The sequence below is a fragment of the Chrysemys picta genome, chromosome 11, assembly GCF_011386835.1.
Source record: "Chrysemys picta bellii isolate R12L10 chromosome 11, ASM1138683v2, whole genome shotgun sequence".
NCBI lineage: Eukaryota > Metazoa > Chordata > Testudines > Emydidae > Chrysemys > Chrysemys picta.
In genome coordinates, this window is record NC_088801.1 from 6,490,633 (window position 1) to 6,496,914 (window position 6,282).

Below are 6,282 nucleotides of genomic sequence, written 5' to 3' on the forward strand. Positions count from 1 at the left end.
GTGCTATGTATTGTGTAACAGTGTCTGGGCGCAGAGGTATGAGTTCAGCCTCACCAATGTGCTGTTGTTTCTGTATTAATTTGCAGAACAGTGTCATTACAGCTTCCCCATATGTATATTTGTCACCAAAAGCACCCCTCCATTCACCTCCTATGCAGTACTGTAGTAATCTTTGTGCAAAATACGCCTGGTGAGGTATCATTTAAAACCTAATAGTGCCCTGATCATCAATATTCCTGTGTAATGTACGTATGAAATGCATTTAAGAGTTTTATGAATATATTGTAGTCATAATTTCAGTTTGTGTTTACCAGAGAAGCCTGCGGAGTGTGTAGGCCGGTTTCTGAAAGACAAAGGACAAGACAATGCCTCTGGCCAGGTGTCATCAAAGTTGATGGGCAATCACCTGTCAAGTGGCCATTCTTTGGCAACAAAGCGGGGCAGGAACAGATCCATCTGGATTTAGCAAACAACATAGAACCTCTTTCACCATGAGACTCCATGTCTCCATCCTCACAGCTGGAATGAACTTTATCTAGGGGTGACCCTCAAGAAACTGCATTTGAAAGAGTGACTGGACTATAAAAGTGAGGGGCAAAAATACCCCAGGTTTGTTTTGTGTGTGTGTGTGTGTGTCTCTCTCTCTCTCTCTCTCTCTCTCTCTCTCACAAAGACAAAGGAACCAACCCTTTGACTTTAGGGGCATCCCTGACCTGAGAATTTGGTCAGCTATATTGCTGCAAGCCTGTGGTAAGGATTTTATCTTGAACCAAATCAAGCTTTTTAAGCATTTTATCTTTATTTCACTGGTAACCATTTCTGACTTTAATACCTTTCACTTGTACTCATTTAAAATCTCTCTCTTTGTAGTTAAATAAACTTGTTTTATTTTTTAATTACAAATAATCCAGTGTTTAAACCGAACTGTTTGGTAATGCCAGGTAAAGTAGCAAACTGCTGAATATTGACCAAACCTCTAATATCTGAACTGTGCAGGTGAGGGCTGGACAATGCAGAACACTTGTTCTGGGGACAATTTGGGACTGAGAGTGTGTTGGGATCACCCTGTAGTTAGTAACCAAGGTTGCTGGAAGTCCAAGTGTGGCTGGTGTGCTGCTGACAGGCTGCTGGGGCCAGAGAGGCTGGACCAGGGCTGTAGCTATACACAGACAATCAAGGTGTGACCTGCATGCTGGCAGGCTGTTTGTGAGTGGCCATAGTTGGGAGCTACAACAGCAAAGCGTTGTGAGGAACCCAGGGCAGGTGATGAAACAACCTCTTGATTGCACCCCCAGAATGGGACAGTATTGTAATTAGTTACAACCACATGAATAGCATCCATCACTACCATAATACATACCTTATACCTGGCACAAAAACAGTTCCCCTAGAAGTCTAGCACAATTAGACTCACTTTCAGCACAAAAGCTTTAGAAGGAAAAAGGAGGACCCTGGCAATAGATGACGAGCAGAAGTCTGGCCAAACAGGAAAGCCCCAGAACATTTTCTGAATGTGGCCATTTTCAGTACTAGATCAGTCTTCCGGTGGTACCAAGCACCAGAGGTGTGTGTCTGGCATTGAGAACGTCCTGGGTCAGGCTCCCTTGGTTCCTGGCTGCTTTGCCAATTCCACTCGCCAGCTCAGCATCAAGATCTATATTGCTGGTAATGGTAGAGCCAAGGTAGCAAAATTGGTCAACAAATGGTATCCAGACAAATACCATCTAAGATATCTGGAACTGGTTCAGAAGATCCTTGGTGCATGATACGTCTTCTTCACGCTTTATTGCTAGCCCCAAGATTTTGCATAAATCAGAGGACTTGGTAATAAGATGATGTAAGGCACCAACACTGTGAGCCACAAGGACTGCATCATCTGCAAACAACAGGTCCCTTCTGATGATCTCCTTCACCTTCGTCTTAGCTCTGAACCTTGCAGTGTTACACAAACCTCCATCATGTCTAGTGCTAAGATAGACACCCTCTCGAACATCACGGAATGCCTGCTGAAGCAGGAATGAGATTAAACAATGTAGGAGCCAGTAGTATGTAGTAACAAGGGGATAGGCTTATATCTGAGTGAGTCAGGAGATCTGGAATCTCTTTCCAGAGACAATACAAGCTTCCTGTGTGACCTTGACCAAACCTCTCTGCCTCAGTTTCCTCCCTAGAGGAGGATTGCGATACCTCCCTAGTTCACAGGGCTGATGTTATTTGTCCAGAAATTTAAGATCCATGGATGGCAGGTGCTATAGAAGCATGAGTTATTATTATTTTATTTATTAATATGTGACAGGATGATTTATACTAAGCTTTCTATCAAGGCCTGGGCCAAAATTTTGTCTAGGCTATGAACATGCCAGGATGAACATGCCAGGATGCCCATGTATTGAATCTTTTACTCTATAGGCCTGGTTCTTGGAATGTGTGTGTTTGCCTGAACTAAATTATACATGTGTCTAAAACAGAGACACTCTGTTAAATATTGAGTTGGAAGAGCGGCCAACACTGCATGTTAAATCAGCATTTCTGTTGTCTTCAGCACATATTTCAATGGAGCATATACCTTCCATGAGCACACTTGTAAATTTAGGCAGTAAACCCCAGGGATCAGCCCAAGCCGATGTAATACATAAAGACAAAAGCATCAGCCATAAGTCAATACATATTGATTTGAGTAAATGAGATCATTACCCTTAGGTAAAACGAGTTTACTTATTTATTTCTTGTACTTGTTTAAAATGTTTTCCATTCAACAGCTCTGGGGACAATTAATATTAATAAAATCTATATACACTGTATCAGCGTCAACAAACTCTCAAAGAAAAATGTTTTCGGCAATCCCCAAACTCAAACCTTCATCTCCCACTGCTTAGAGGCTCAACAAACTCACCCCATTTATGAGCTGGAAGTCCAAGAGGAAAAGAAAAATGCAAACAAACCTGTACTAATCTACAGTTTTCACAAATCTAAAATTGCACCTCTGCATCCTTTAAAAAAAAAAAAGCATCTTCCAATAAGATTTGAAACTCCAACAGACAGCAGATTAAATGTGCTGTCTGCACCCACAGAGCCAAGGGGTGGGATTGAAATGGACAATGGAAGTGGATATGAGAGGGTTTCTGAAATGCAGATTTTTACCAAAAGCCACAACGGAATGTTATCAGGACTACTTAAAGAAGCCGCTACCCACCTTCTACAACAGAGGTGAAAATATAAATGCAGAATTACAAAGCTTGGAGTGGGTGTCTACTGAAGGAGCAGACTGGGGCGGGGGAGGGAGGCAAGGGTAATTACCTTTAACAATGGCTCTTAAGCCCAGAATGTCTTTGAGCTGTATCTGTTCATTCACTGAGGCCCTGATTCAGTCAGGAGTTTGTGTTAGAACAATAATTCCACTTGTAGTGTGAGTGAACAAGTGCATAAATTAAGTACCTGCTCAAAACCAAGCAAGGCAAGAGTTTGGAAATGACTAACTCAATCCTGACTGCTTGCCCTATTTTACATCAACTTGCTTTTGGCATTTGGTCTGAATGTTTCCAAATCTCTCTCTCTCTCTCTCACACGCACACACACACACACACACACACACACACTTACTTTGTCTCCCTCATTTCACATAACTAAGCACAAAAAACACCAACAATAGACACAAAAAGTATCCGTCCTGTAACTCTGTGCTAAATCACAGACCTATTTGATAAGTTCATTTCTCAGGCATCTGTGACCATCTCACTTGTCCTCCACCCACTCACTCATCACTGGGTCGACTAACATACCAAACCTCTTTTACAAGACTAGGACTATTGTTCATTATATGTTCCTGGACAATTTTTAATTATTGTGTTCTTCCTGCAGTATTTCAATCCCCCACCCTGCCTTGTGGTTTCATACAATATTCTTTCTCACTTCCTGTCCTAAACCAGTTGGTGTTATGTACTGTTAAGCAGTTGCCATGTTTCACAGCAAAAGGGCTACTCGCATCTCAGCGGTGGGTGAGGTGATCCTGTAGTTTGTAAAGTATTTCATTGCTGCTCAGATACCATAGTGATAAGTGTTGTATAGTCTTGACACTGGGAACACTTTTGCTTATTATTATAGTGCCCAGAGCCCAGCCTAGATCAGGACTCCATCATACCAAGTGCTGTATGTGCGTATAGTGAGAGACAGTTCTGTCAAGGGGAATTAGATTCCTCCTTATTCCATGCTGCTGGCTGTATTTCCCACAACACAGGGGAGACTATAACCTTGCTTGGCAGTAAATCCTTCTCCTAAGCAGGTGGGCCAGGAGTAGGTGGAGCCTCAACCACATCCCACAATGTGCTGGCCAGTGCAGCTGGGCTGGTGCATAGGAAGTAATCTCTTACCAGGATAGACCAATAGCAGATTACCTCTCCTCTACAGCAGGAGGGGGAACCAAGAAATACACTCTGCCTCTGACTCCCATTCATCCCCTTGTCTTCTCTGGCCACAGTGTAGCCAGTTAAGTCCTAGCCAACCCCTTTTAAAAATATATACATATTAAGTGACTAATTTGTATTTTTTAAAGAAATCATAAAAAAAGAGTAGCACACTGGAAATATTTTTGAAGGCAACTGTCATAACTATAAAGGGAAGGGTGTAACAGCTGTCCTGTGTACAGTACTATAAAATCCCTCCTAGCCAGAGACTCCAAAATCCTTTTCCCTGTAAAGGGTTAAGAAGCTCAGGTAACCTGGCTGGCATCTAACCCAAAGGACCAATAAGGGGACAAGATACTTTCAAATCTTGGTGGGGGGAAGGCTTTTGTTTGTGCTCTTTGTTTGGGATTTTATAGTACTGTGCACAGGACAGCTGTTACACCCTTCCCTTTATAGTTATGACAGCAACTTTGCTGACTTGCCTTTTAATGGACTGAAATCCTTTTAACTGCACACTTTTGAGAGTGATATTCCCACTTCCTTCTGGCACCCATAGACAAGCAGAAAAGCAGTGATACTCGGAGACGCAAGGTGAGATTATCTGTCATTCTCCCAGTCAGTAGCAGCCGCTTGGAATGTTAATCGCTTTCCCCCTTGCAAGCGCTTTTTGTCTGCTACCTCCAGAAGCAAAATTGCAAACTCTTCGTTAATAGGGTTGGCCTGATGGTCCATCGTTCCCTCTTTCTCCTCTTCTCCTTGCTCCACAAAACTGCTCAGTAATAGATCTACCATGGGCTTTATGGCTCCTCTTCAGTCCCTTCTAGCCTTCATTTAAAAGTTATCCGAGTTATTAAGATAAATTAGATTTTAATAAGAAATGAGGAGGGAACTTGGCCATGTCCTGACTGAAGAACAGTATTGAGGGATCAGGGTCTCCGTGTTTGCACAGGGCATAGTACTATACCTCCTGAGTTAGATACTACCATGCTATAAGATCGACTTGTTGGTATGAAAGACTTTGGCACATCGCTGTTAATTCTAGTGCACTCACCCATAGGCACCCCATGGAAGCGTTATGCCTTCAGCTGCACTCTGCAGACAAGATCATCTCATCTCTCATAAATCCACAAGACACCACTGAAGTCTATTTACATCAGCTGAGGATGTGGGCCATTTCTTTCCTGCTCAACACATTTGGAAGCAACCGCTGCTAGAAAATGTCTCCCTTCCTGCACTTAGAATATTACAAGTTATTATTTATGGTAGGGCCTAGAGTTTGCGGATGACACTAAGCTGGGGAGAGAGGTAGATACGCTGGAGGGTAGGGATAGGGTCCAGAGTGACCTAGACAAATTGGAGAATTGGGCCAAAAGAAATCTGATGAGGTTTAACAAGGACAAGTGCAGAGTCCTGCACTTAGGAAGGAAGAATCCCATGCACTGCTACAGGCTGGGAACCTACTGGCTACGCGGAAATTCTGCAGAAAAGGACCTGGGAATTACAGTGGATGAGAAGCTGGATATGAGTCAGCAGTGTGCCCTTGTTGCCAAGAAAGCTAACGGCATATTGGGCTGCATTAGTAGGAGCATTGCCAGCAGATCGAGGGAAGTGCTTATTCCCCTCTATTCGGCCCTGGTGAGACCACATCTGGAGTATTACGTCCAGTTTTGGGGCCCCCACTACAGAAGGGATGTGGACAAATTGGAGAGTCCAGCAGAGGGCAAAAAAAAAGATTAGGAGGCTGGGACATGACTTATGAGGAGAGGCTGAGGGAACTGGCCTTATTTAGTCTGCAGAAGAGAAGCGTGAGGGGGGATTTGATAGCAGCCTTCAACTACCTGAAGGGGGTTCCAAAGAGGATGGAGCTCGGCTGTTCTCAGTG